Source organism: Ptychodera flava, unplaced genomic scaffold (genome assembly GCF_041260155.1).
Source record: "Ptychodera flava strain L36383 unplaced genomic scaffold, AS_Pfla_20210202 Scaffold_28__1_contigs__length_4768798_pilon, whole genome shotgun sequence".
NCBI lineage: Eukaryota > Metazoa > Hemichordata > Enteropneusta > Ptychoderidae > Ptychodera > Ptychodera flava.
This window is the reverse complement of record NW_027248350.1, coordinates 4,267,098-4,281,630: the sequence shown is the minus strand read 5'-3', so window position 1 is coordinate 4,281,630 and position 14,533 is coordinate 4,267,098.

Sequence of the window (14,533 nt, the reverse complement as noted above, 5' to 3'; positions counted from 1 at the left end):
TTTGCCTCTGTTTGTTTCTGAATACATGAATATAAAGTGTCCACTAGGTTTACAGATCACATCTGGACACGGCTTTTGAGAGTTTCTCCCCTTTCTTCTGTTATACCTTGCTGGTCATTCTTTTGTTGACTTTATCAAAGTTAATCCAGTGATAATCTGGTGATAGCGTCCACAGATAAGTAATTTTCACTTGCTCAGGCGATCAAACTCTTCAGACAATAGATGTAGCATGGTGACAAAACGTTAACAGAAGATTGTCAAGGGCGGTGCTAAGTTAAGACCAAAACACCAAAGGTTGGTAGAATAAACCTTAATTCGCAATACAACAAAACACCTACCTACCCATCACTAAGGACCGACGTGTAGACAGCCCCTATGGGCAAAGTAGAAGTGGCGCTTTGAAGCCCAGTGGAAACGATTGGACACATTGCTGGCAAACAGGTCCGGGTGTGGGGTTTTGCCATTAAGCACACAGGATGGAACCCTCAAGGCCTTCCGTTCGTGCTGCAGATTCTTTCACCGAAAAGCCTTAGCTCTGAACCATGCACTGCTATTGGGCGATAAAAGGCCTGGCCAAGATCCTGGAGGACACATGCTGGGCCTTCCAGCAAGAAGGCCTGCAGAAAAATGATCGCTACTTCTACTGGCTGCCAGCAATCAATGAAACCCAGATGCGCCTCGAGATTGGCAAGATCGAGGCCTTCTGCAATAGAGAAGGGAAAGAGATCCACTGGACCCCCCTTCATGTCCTAGAAATCCCTCCCCTTCCGTATCCTGGAAACCCCTAGCATTGCGAGGCCCTGCACATAGGTGAAGAGTGTATTGAGCCACACCTGGCTAAGCCTCCCAGCTATAAATCTAGTCGAGAGCGGGTACTATTCCTTCTTTTATCAGGAGCAAAAATGTTACTAGAGCGCCGAAACCTCCACAACCATTCAGCCCTTGGGGTCCTGATCCTTCTCTCACATCACAGTCCCGAGGGTCTCTTCAATGTCGCGGTCACTCTTGTAGCACTGGCTTGGTTTCTTCAAGAAGGGGCACAGCAGTATTATTATTATCATCAGCACCCCTAACAACAACAACAATAACAACAACAATAACAACAACAATAACAACAACAGCAGTGACAAGATGCGGGGCAACAGACTACCAGCACAAGTCTATGTGCTGGTCGACGCGCAGGTTTCATTGGAACAAAACCATCTCAGCAGTATCCTCTTCCAAATATAGGCATGCACAACTCACAGCAAACGAAAGAGAGATGGATGATTGTGTCCCCTGCGCCCACCTATTGCAGCTAGTCAGAGTACCTGTTGAGCCTGTTGACGGGGTCCTATTCTCTGAAGTTGATCAAGTCCTTTTCTTGTACCCCACTTTCCTGAACAACAAAGCCTATGACAAGAGGTTCCTTTTTGAAGACGATGATGTCATCCTCCTCCCGGTCTCTTGCACAGGTGTAAATGAGTGGCTAAAATAATCGCAATCATACCAATCCATAATCCAATGACATTAGGTCAGAATTTGTAAGACAATAGTTGTAAACATAGACACAAAACAGCAAAGAACAGAAATAGATGGTACACAAACAAAGTTATATTCATGAAAGAAAGATATATGGACCTCTGGCCAGAAGACCAAGAAGTGATGTCAGGTGTTTCGAAAAAAGTAAGTGCATCCTGCCCCACATGTGGCACCCGCCATATATCAATCTGTAAGTCAAATAGGTAGTGGTCACTAACTAAGGCCCAATGTCACTGATGCCATCAGCAATCATTTGTCGAAGAGAGATATTGTATTTATCTACCAGCTTGCGATACCTGCCAAAAAAGCGTTTGAATGTAGAGACAAGTCTTGCTCTGGTGTAACCTTGATTTAACAGTTTGTAAGAGAGATGGCCATGTCTCTCTACAAAATCACCATATGAACTGCATGCTCTAGCATATCGAATAAGCTGGGAAATGTATACCCCATAAGCTGGTGAGAGTGGAATATTACTTATGAGGTGTGGAAAATTGATTATACTGAAGTTGAAATCATCTCTCTTGTCATATAGCCTAGTAGAAAGGTGACCATCAGAGTCAAATTCAAGTAAAATGTCCAGATATGAAGATGGCCCCAAAATATAAGCAGGAACGCAGACGCTGATTATTTTAGATGACTGTGCCATGTCGAAATACATCAAGAAATTGAGCAACAAGCTTGTCAACTTGGCGTTTAGCGCCCAGCACTACAACCTTGATGTGTGGCCCTTACACAGCAACACACCAGCACCAGCAAGGGATTTAGAGATAATGGAGATGCTCGTGCTTTTCTACACTCAGAGCAAGACTGACAATGAGATCATCATCAAATAATACGGGATGGAGCTGGACAAAAACGAAGTGAAGTGACTGCTTGGCAGGCCAAAGGAACAGGAACACGGCAAGCTAGCCTTCAGGCTGAGGCCTCTTACAAGATTGCATGGGGATGAGGACCCGCAGCGACTTCCTTTTTCAATAGAGCAAGACCATGAGTTGAAGCTGTTCTGGTAGCCCTTCTATTTGATCAGGAAGAACTTTTGCCATTCATTTTCTTCATCTTAAGCACCCTTTGGACTTTATAGACGTCGTCGTCATGCACCTTCATCACCTTCTGCAGCTCACCCTGGTAAATGATGCCAAGGACCTTTTCGCCCTGCAGGTCGGCAATTTTGTACAGAGGGGGCTCGAGTCGAGAAGGACCCTGGAGACAGTGAAGATCTCCTCTGTCCAGTTTGGTAGGTACCCTTTGGTATTTATGCCCTTACTTCAAAAGTCGCACTCCCCCTCCCCACACATGGAACTTGGGCTTCACCCCTCTGGCTGCAAATTCTTGCCTGTACAGGGCTTGGAAGGCTATGTGGTCATTTGCAACTGTCACGTCCTTTGGCTTCATGAGGATGCTGCCATGCTTGGTGCTGTTATAATTCGTGACCAGCTCGGGCAAGACTTGACCCAGGTGTGCGTGTCTGCCACAAGATGTGCTGTGGCAGTGTTAATTTCAGCGGATTTCCAGCTGCACTCCCCTCCTTGGTGGTAAACACTCTCAGGCCATTGCAACGTAACATTTCATCCTTGACGCTTCTCAAGTTCACAAACAGGCAGAACATATTCTTAACAAAATCAACCTCAGAAATATGAATGGCCTGATCTTCGGCACCCTCTGCAAAGTATTGGCGGGCCTCTTTCCAGAAATGCAGGGGGGGCATTCGCTGAGCATAGACTGTTTTCGCAATCTCTTCGATCATCACACTAACGCTTTGAAGGTCTGGATTCATGAACAGCCACTGTCTAGCCAGGCTTGCGCCTGTGTTTTTTGTGAACAGAATGAGCAGCCCTTTCATACTTGGGTGAGGAACATTGACATTCTCATTGATGATGGTATAGCTTTCTAAGGAGATTGTGTAAAAATGGTGGACATGCTCGTACAACAAGCTCTTGCTGCTGTTACAGTTGCCAGTGATGTCTCAGCCAAACCCCGTCTTTTATCGTTTCGTACTCCATCTGGATATTCATCAGTGAGTACCATCAATCAGCAGTATCCTCATAGACTATCAGTTGAGCCACCAGTGCCAAGGTGATTTTCCACTCAATGTGTGTGCTGAGTGTGCTGGGTTAAGTGGGGCCATGGCCACTCATGAGTGGGTCCAGAGCATGACAAAATACTTTTTCTGATAAATGCGATTCAAGCAGTTGTCTCCTTCGTCTTAGGCATTGGCATCACCAGCACCGCTTCGAAGCTTTTGAAAGTTTAGGACCTGGATGCCATAAAGCGTCATATTCTTTCTTGCTTTTTCATGTCTGTAAAGATCTCTGTATGTCTCGATCGTGTGGTATTGCGACAAATCTTGCAGGATATCACATTCGAAATTGAGAACCAGCTGGCTGACTATGTTTTTTTGGACACATTCTGCACCACACTATTGTTTGCATGGCCTTTTTTATAATAATAATAATAATAATAATAATAATAATAATAATAATAATAATAATTTATTTTCATAGGTCATGAAAAAATGACAATACAACACTATTAAACCTGGCGAAATTCAATAAGAAAAGGACTAAAAAATAGTTGTATTCCACAACTTATCGGGTTCAGCCTCACAAATCACTGTACAAGTTTTCAAAATACTAGTAATTTAGGTTACACTGTTCCTTTTAGAAAAGAAATATGGATGAACAATTTCAGACTCAGTAAATCAGTAAAGTATAAGAAAATAAATATAAATCAAAACAATACAACAGTTTCTAAGAAAAGCAATGCACGCATGAAAAGTAAAATATAAAATTACAAGTTTTAGCCGAATAAGAGATACTTTCCCAATTCACATTTGAATAGTGTCTTTAATGTTTTCTGGAATACTGTTCCACAGCACTGGACCAACAAATTTGATTAAAGTCTGGTCTAATCTTCTGTTAAATTTAGGGGATGAAGAATATTTTTATTTTTTAGACATGGTGCCATAAACATGCTCTAGAAGGGAAATATATGAGTTAAAATACGGGGGGGGGGGGGAGTCTGTCATGGAGTGTGTCATGAACAAAAATAGCGACTTGAAATTTTAACTTCTTATGTATCAAGATTTGAAGTGTTTTGAATAATGGAGCACTGTGAGGATAATAATTACTGGCTGATATAATACGTACAATTCGTTTTTGAATTAAAAGAATGTCATTAAGAAAGTTTTAAATGTACTTCCCCATACTTCCAATCCTAAGGAAATATGAGGTAAAATAAAAGTGTTATAAAGCATAATCAATGTCGACTGTGGTACTATCAATCTCAACTTAAAAAATTCCACATAACATAGAAATCTATTTTTCACCTCCGCTATATGATGTTTCAATTTTAACGTATTATCCATAAGAACACCAACGGAAGATGTGTACTCAACTTCTTTCAAAGCAACCCCCTTCAAAGATATCGATCCCCAAGCCCTATTAAAAGTTTACTTTCCCCCAATAATCATAAGCATTAATGGTCAGTTTGTTAGCATCACACCACTGAATCACCTTCACAAATTCCGAGTTAATATCATTTTTGATTCGCATATAGAATGAAACAAATTTGAATCATCGGCATATAGTACAGTAGTAGAAGTATGAGAGGGTGTGTGAATTGAATGAAAAATAGCAAAAATAGGTAAGTAATGTGAGATGTCCGAGATTATTGTACCAGGTTTGATTTGTGTACCAGTGTTATTAGTGTAAAGATTATCTATTATTGTTAAGGTATATTGTGTAATTCTTGTAGGACATGTTATTATCTGTTACCAGCAAATGGGCCCCTCTTGAATTGGACAAACTGTTCACATCAATATTGAAATCACCAATGAGAAACAACCCTTGTACTTATTAGCAAGTTAAGCAAAAGTATCTTCCAGGCAAGTAATGAAATCATCATCATTGGTATATGGGGCTTATACAATGCACCTACTAAATATGCAGTTTTACCTACATTAACCTCAACTCAAAGTGTTTCCGCATTATTGATATCAACATTTAATAAATTGTAAATTAAAGACTTGTGAAGATACTTTCCAACTTATCCACCTCTACATAGACCCCTTGTATATTAATTTCAAATGAATAGTCGGGCAGATTATATAAATTTTTATCCTCTGTTTGCCAAATTTCAGACGACGCAATCACTTCGAATTGGGTTTTCAACCAATCTTCAAAAAATAACTTGAAACTATCAAAGTTCGTTCTTAGAGACCTAAATTAAATGGGATATAGAAAATCTATTATCAATAACAGAAAATTCATCATTAAATTGAAACAACGAATAATTTGTGCATCTGACATCATTATTAACAATGTCATCGTAATCGGAGATAAAATCCATGGCAGTCTAAAGTCTTGTACAAAACATACTGTATTAGGTACGCTCTACGCAATTTTTGTCAGATCAAGCTCACTTCGTATCACTAAATAAGGTGATTGTTCGCTTTCCTTCCCATGAACTACGTGTCCTTATGTATTTGTAATGTACTGTTTTGCGCTTTTCGTTCGCCAACTGTAAGACTTTGCGTGCTTGTGGTGTAAGATTTTCATTCATGTAGACTTAACTGCGCTGGTCATATCCGATGTTGCTGGTTGTAATGTTCGCTAGTTTCTCTTTGTTGTGGTAGATGTAGCCCCGTTTCCTCTTGCTTTAAAATCTCACTGTGATCGGTTTTGGTAAGAATGATCCGCTTCCATCACCTGTGTGCTTCTGACGTAATCTGTGTGTTACGTCGATGTCACTTTCTGTTACTTCTGGATCGATCTTCTGGAGCACACTTACTACAATCTCGTCTGTGTTTTCATTGCCTGTAGATTCTAGAATCCCATGTAATTCTATGTTTTCTCATCTACTGTACTGGTTCAAACTTTCTGCTGACTTCTCTAACTCTGTGATGCGATTATTAAGATGATTATTTGCTTGTTTAAGTTCATGATTTTGCAACCTCAAGTACAGAGACTCGCCCACGCAAATCTTCTACAAGGCCGTTGACGAAATCTAGAGATGACTTAATTGTAGTTTGGCATTTTTTCAGTCCCGGAATGCTGGTCATAAGTGCTAGTATGTGGCTGACTTGAGAACATATTTCTTCCAGACGGTCTTCTATTGATTGTGAAATACCGATAGGTGTTGATGGGGGAGAGCTTGTTAATACAAATGTAGCTTTGATTTTCTTTGGCGGCATGGTAATTAATGTAGATGATGACAGTCATGGAATGTTACAGTTGATTGAAGATATTGACAACAATTTTTACAGACTCCACTCAGCAAGCATAATGAAGTTGAACTTGATCAAGTTGGATTTCTGCTGGATTGCTTTGTAGTACAACAAGAAAATGCCAACTCACATTTGTTAGTAAATTTGTTATTTTACCTGCAAAAACTGTTGTTGGCTAGTCACTCCAGTCTTTTAACGGCAAGATACATCAACATTCGTTGATGAAAGCTGTCTACAAAGATGGAAATCTCGTCCTTACCTGGAAGCGATGTCGAAGTACTGTACATCTAGGAACAGCGCCCTCGTCACTTTTTATGTCGAGGTCAAACACCAGGTCGAGAGAATCTGGCATAAACACTACACTAGATTCCAATCCTGGACACCGGATGTACAGTGTCTCTCTCAGCTGCGCTTAGCTGGGATTATGAGTGACCACATGATGAGTTCTCATTGCTCTTCTTCCTTGTTGAACCTTGTGGCTATAAGCAGGTGTCAGAGATATGCTATGAGGCATTTTCGCATATAATATATATGAAAAATGTCGAATTATTAGGGCTGGGGAGGAGGTGTATGATTATGCTCCAATCGAGATTTTTGAGGAAGAAATTGCTTGGGGAAATGGGTGCTATTGCTGAGGCTATTCCTGTGGTAGACAGACTGACAAGACAGCAAATAGAGCTAGTAAAACAGGCAAAAGGCATCAACCCAGCAGGTGTGGAAAGCTTAAGGCTCATTGCAAAGGTAATAAGTAGGGAGCTGTCCTACAATGGTTGACATTCAATGAAGGAAAAATACAATACAAAGATGCGACACTGAGAAGAGAAAATACCAGGAGAGAAATTTTAAGAGATGTCTTAGGAGAAGCCCCAGATGGAGAGGCCTTAGATGTCTACAATCGCATACCTAAGTTCTTAGCCGTTACCCCCTATGTAGGGCAACTCGTCAATCTGGAAATAGAAGCCAACATACTCACCCTGATGGTGTTGGCCAGTTCCAAGATCACCTGATTGAGATAAGAGAGGATGCCAGCAGCAATACTAGGGAGGCCCATGGTATAATAATAGTGTCAAATTGAATAAATCTGACTTTTAAAAAAGCCATAACATTTAAAGGAATGGATTTACAGTGACAATTTTTTGTGGGCCAAAACTCTGGTGTCATGTCAAGAGAGTCACATGGTCAGTGAAAATAACAAATGCTTAGATTTTATTGAAAATTGGGGTAAAATCCACTAATTTTGCTATTTTATACATTGGAAATTGTCAACATCAGGCAAAATTTGATTTTTTTAATTGAATGAGCTAGAATGTTGAAACTTTCAGAAAGTGTGACATTTTGGTTGAAATAAATCACACATACCAAAAAATCCTGTCAAATTGCCAATTATGCAAATTTATGCAAATTAGTTGTCCCAAAAATGATATTCTCGTGTGAAATTTGTCACTTTTTAGCTCCTGCTATTTTTAAAAATAAATATCTTTAGTCTGATTTTTTGAAATGTATACTCAGCAAAGTATCAAAGACAAGATAAAACTCACTTTCAGAACATCTGACAGCAAGAAGGCTGGCAAAAGTGGGTATAAAAGTTACAAAAAAGCCAATTTTCAACACAAAAAATGGAGAAATTGCAAAGTTTTGGCAACAAAAAAATCCATATATTTGAATTCCTGTTTTCAAATATATGGATTATCTGTTCTACCATTACTGTTCTGTAAAATTGTATCCATGCAACCCATATGTATTAATCCTGAAGTGTTCAATTTTGGGTAACAAAATGCCAAATTTGTTATTTTACATAGGTCATGGTAACATTTTTACACATTATTCAATTCATGTCCGACGAGTCATTAATGCAAAACACACTCTGTTGAAATGTATCTTTATTATAGAACACACACACACACACACACACACACACCCACACACACACGCACACAAACACACACACACACACACACACACACATTTATATATATATATATATATATATATATATATATATATATATATATATATATATATATATATATATATATATATATATATATATATATATATATATATATATATATATATATGTATGTATGTATAAGGGATGCTGGAGAATTGATTTTACAATTTCAGCCAGTGATCTCATTTGTTTGTGACTAAATCTATCCATATGCAGCAAAATTTGAGTCTGGGAGCATTGCTAAATATTATCATATACATGTATGCAATACATTGTCAGGCTTGAAAGGGTTCAAATCCTACATATGCATAGTCAATAAGCTGCTACATCAAATTTATTAGACAGTTTGGAGATCTTCCTCAGATGACCCACTTGATTCATAGTCATTGTTTTGTCCCTGAACAAATGTACTTAATGGCAAGTTATCCATCGGCAAAAATGTGCTGGATTCACACTGGTTGCCTCGCTGTACCAACATGCTCAACGGTAAATTCTCCTCCGAGGATCCACCTAATTCACACCCATGGCTGCTTTGCTGAGCTATAGCACTCAATGGCAGGTCTTCACTTGATGAAGAGTCCGACTCAGTGTTCACCTGGTTGCCTCTGTCACCATGTGCATACACACTCAGCGGAACTGAAGTTTCAATGTCATTTATAATTTGTGGATTATGCAGGATTAAGTGTTTCAGCAATGTTTTCTTTCCATTCATGCTCAGTTTGCTGCGTCCACGCAACTTGTCATCAGATTCAATATCAATATCCAACTCGCCTAGGCCAGCCCACAGTTGTAGTTGAGTATTGACAGCAGTCAACGACATTTTGGTCACTTTCCTGGTGTTGGTTACAAATTCTCCAACTGCAAATTTTTGAATTAGTATTCTCTTCCTGTCTGCTTTTCTCTGTGCTGCAGCAGCCCGCCTCCATTTCTGCGTTCTCGACGAGGTTTTTCCAGCTCATACATTCGTTTCAATTGTGTCTCTTTTGTACCCCATTTCTGTGACAATTTTGAGGCTCCTTTGCGTGCTACTGAACACGATTTCATCTGGTTTGCTTTGATTTCTGCTGGAGCTACTTTGCCCGGCGATCTTGTTTGGCGCGTACCATACATTGTAAAGTTAAGGGGTTAGATGCAGGGGCACTATAGTGTGGCTGTGCAAGGATACCTAAGTCTTGTTCTACACGTAGATTGGTGGCATCTCCAACAAGTTTGGCAGCTGCTATGTGTTCTGCTGATGGATGATGATATTCTCCTTCAGTGATATGTTCCTTTGCATGGCTCTGCAGCTTCTCTGCCCTAGCTTTGCACATCACTTGTAACAGTTCAAGAACACACTGGTCTGTGTCACACGGTTCCCTGACAGCCTCCATGTACTGTGATAGTGTTTCACATTTTGCTACATCAAGCCACACACTGTCTGTACCATTGAAAAGTGAAGTTGCATCTTCACTCCAGACAGTAAGTTTGTCAAACATAAGTTGATAGTACATATTCATGTCCAGTGGGCTTTTAACTTTCACAGCCATATCCATGAGGGGCAAGCATACATCATAATATAGTATTCCATAGGCTCTTTCTTCTGCCATGACCTTTTCATTGAAATACTCATTATGTACAGCGGTTCAAAGTCTGTTTAGGGAACCTTTTTGTTGATATATAGTTGTATCATCTGTCTTCCAACATAGTATGGAATGGCATTGTGGCAGAAAATTCAAAATCTGTTACCAACTATCGGCTTGAACATTTTTGAACATTTTTATCTAGTTCACAGTGAGCAAGGGAAAAGCCTCTGAATTATTTCCCTTGGGCATACTCTTTTCTGCTCTCTGTACAAAGTTGTTTGTCACTTGCATATATGTGGGCCTTGGCACCAACCATACGTCTCCTATTTTCATGCCGTTGGTATTTAAGGAAGTTGACAGCTGATTTGCTCATGGTAGCTGTAATATTCTGGTACTCGTGAGCAGCGCATGTGAAATAATAAATTTTGCTTCGTCTCGCCCTTTCAGCATCTGACAGATTTGACCAATTAGAGTCATGTTCCTGCAAGTCAGCCACTTTCTTTCTGTCAGCGGTCTGCAGTCTTGTCACTTTAGTCTCAACATTTGCTCTATCTTTTATGTGTGATTTAATTTGGTCGAAGCCCACAAATTCAGCATTTACATCAACATCCTTGGCTACTGACTGACTGCAAATCCGATACATGGCTTGCCAAATCCGCCACAGTCTCTTCATCTGTTTCATTTCCCACTGGAGTCATAGCAAGTGAGAAAACTCTGTCCTTTATTCCGTCATCACTTGCACTTGGGCCGAGTATGATTTTGTGTATCAACCAATGTAACTGACCTTTGGTTGTGTGGTCACTCTGGTATGCAACATTCTTATCACTTGTTTTTGACCAGTTGATTAGTCCCTTTACAGTTGCTAAATGACCTGCCTCTATCTTCATCCTCTGAGCAGTGGTTCTCTTGGGCAGCACAATGTTTTCCGTATTAATGTTTGTAAGGTTTGTAAGAACAGATCTTACAAAAGATTCGATTATGTTTGATGACACACCCAATGTTAGTAAGCGATAGTAAGTAAGTCGCACTTCTGGTTTATAGATGCCACCATCAAGTGTTTCTAGGTTTTCTAATTCTGATATTAGCTTTTGGAGAATCTCTTCTCTGTCCTTTCTCTCTTTCAGTTGTTCTTTTAATTCATCCACAATTACTCCAAAGAAAACTATGGCTGCTGTTTCTCTGTCTTCCAACTCGTCCATTTTCTCTTCTGCACTTTCACCCTTCAAATCAAGAATGTTCTTTTCACGTCTATATATAATTTTCTTGAGATTTTGCTTTTTCGTCTTTAAAACTTCAATATGGTCTTTTCTCTGAAGAGATGTTTTAGCTTCCAGTTCCTTGATATTTGCAATATCCATCATCTCATTTGCCGTTTCTTTCCATGGCTCCGCTTCTTTGCTCTTTTCATCTTACTTTCGAGATAGACTGTCTCTTTCTTTCTGCATATTTCTGACTGCCTTATTAACAGCTTTCACTGACTTGGATGCTCTATCTGCCACTTGTAGTAGTGAATCGTTCTCATGCATTAAAGTTTTCACTCTTACATCTACTAAACTACTGAGTTGTTCTTTCTGTATTGTGACAGACTTAAGTTTCTGTTTTGCTATTCTGGCCTGTTTTTCAGCTGCTTTCTTTTCTTCATTCAACTGAGCTTTGGTTGGTGATTATTAACTGGAAGACCACTTCCAGTATCTGATGTGCTGATGTATCACTTATACCAGCAGAATTCACTGGAAAAGGCTCAATAGTTGCCTGTGAGTTTGGATAGTCTCCAGACATCACAACTGGAAGTGTGTCATCATATGGTTGTGGAGAGATGTGTTGAAGAAATGGCAGACTTGGTTCAGTAGAACTACATGTACATGTACTCATGGCTTCTGCATAACTGGGTGGGCTGATGTGTGAATGTCTAAAAGTCATTGGGATGTCCCCTTGTGTGTCTGTACAAGTATCAGGCATGGTTAAATCTTTTGTCCATATGAATGGTTCATCAAGGAAATAGCGGACGGATTGCAACAAACGGCTTGCACAAGAATGTGACCTACTTTTATTTATTATTGTTATTATTATTATTATTATTATTATTATTATTATTATTATTATTATTATTACAAGTTTAGGGGCTATAAGTATTATATAGAAATCTAATAAAAATTCATTGAAGCTGTGGGAATTCTGAAAAAAAGGAAAAAGGTGTTGTTTATTTTAATTTTGTCAATAGGGGTGACTTCTAATTGTCGTACGTATATTCTCTCCGCCCAGTTAGATAGGTGTTTCTTTTGACATCACTACCCTTATGAATATTCATATACTTGCAAAAACCAACAGTCGTTGTCTCTGGCAGCGCGTGCTCACAGCTGCTGAGCTGCAAAGCGTAGCCTTTCGGATCGCAGGCCCATCGTGGCAGTCGTGGGCGCCACCAAACAAGGCACAGCGACTGTGGAGAGTCTATGCCAGTGGAATGTTAAATGTATCTTCAGCGTGGCATTTGTCGTAGTTGTGGCGAAAACCATAAACCCTCTCCCTGTGCTGACGCGTTGTTGAGTTTTATTTTGTTCATGTGCATTTACTGTGAGCGATCGAGGAAGTTTTGGGATGGAAATAGAGCAAAAGCATGAGTTTTTCCGCGAAATCTGTGCTGCAAATATAACTTCACGCATGCACACTCGTTTGCCCGTGAATGTGTCGTCTGTACACTACGTCTCGTGCTATAATCTTGTCGTTGAGCTTTGCATGTTGACAGAAACTGGAATTACTGCAGAGAATACTTTTCAGGAGATCACAAGTGAGTCCCTAAGGTAACAAGTAGGACGTTTAGGAAATCCTTTCAGAAAGTTCACGCGGCCTGTGGCCATTTTGTGGAGTATAAGCTTATACGAACCTGGACTGGAGGTGTGGAGCGACGGTATACCGTATTTCTACTGTAAATATTGACAGATAATTAATATGCGATGGAATTTGCGTTTCACGTCGTTCAATCATTCAGATGGAAATGCCGGCCTTCTCCAAACTTTGAAAAAATCAGGGTGACAGACTTTGGCTAACTCTTGTATAACAATGACGTAATTTAATGAGAAGACCTTTGTATTCGAGCTCGGCAACATTTTTTGATTTGAGAACTCTGATCATGACGGATTCACTGAAACAGTGAGTATTCAACAACTTTTTCGTATATCCATGTAGCACTTGTGCAAAAAATAAGCGAGTCCACAGGCTTTGGCGAATCAATAAATGCGTTTTTCACCAAGCTGAAAGGTTGAAAGATGCGTCCGTCACTTTGGGACGAGCTAGATAAATGCAGTCAAACCCAGCTGGGCGTAGAAATCTGCCATAGTATGACTTGTTCTAGAGACGACCGGCCGTGCGGTGGAACTTTGCAACAAAGTTTCCATATCTGAACTGACGTACTTGAATGACAGGCACAGGAACGATGGCTAATACAAATGCATTGTCGTTGCATTTTGATAATAAAGTATCAATCACAATGACACGGACATTATGCCTCCTCCCAACAGAAGGGCCACGGTCTATTTTTAGCCCTGCTACAGTATATCTCAGTGCTGAAAATGCCATATTGTTGTCATGTTGTCATGGCGACTTTTAAAATTTGCATACAACTGTGAGAGTGAAACGGGTTGTTTATAGGTCACAAAACTTTGCGTCCCACTGTCGTCCATTACAACTGTTTCCTTGGGCATTAAAGGTGTGCAAGTATACACATCAAAAGACTAGAAAATTCACTTCATGGGCAGAACCTTGTAAAATAGCCCTTTTTTATCTGGTTAACGAAAAAAGATACCCCTGACCTAAAATATGCATGGGCTACCAGCCAGTGTCACCGGCCTACCACATTCAGAACATGGTTGCCCAGTGGACTACCAGGGAAAAAAGTTTATTTCGAGCCCTGGGCAATATTAAACATGAAACATTTAACTTGTAATATTGCCCCTTGTCTTGGCCTGCTGGGTTTTGAAAAATGTTTAAAGGTATACAAGGACCATGTTCAAATTTAGCCATTGCTACCATGGAAAGGGGAGATCTAGCTAATCATCAGAATCATAGAGTTTATGGGGTCACGCCAGGTCACACAAAAAATAATGCACCACTACATGGCCATAATTTTACTTTAGTTAAAGAATCAGAAATACTTTGTCTTCATTATTCTTCCTAGCATGAGGCAAAGAAATTAAAATAAATTATTATAAAATGAACATTATTATACGTCGTTAATTATAAATCCATAAAATAACTAAGTACCAGTGAATTATGTTTTAA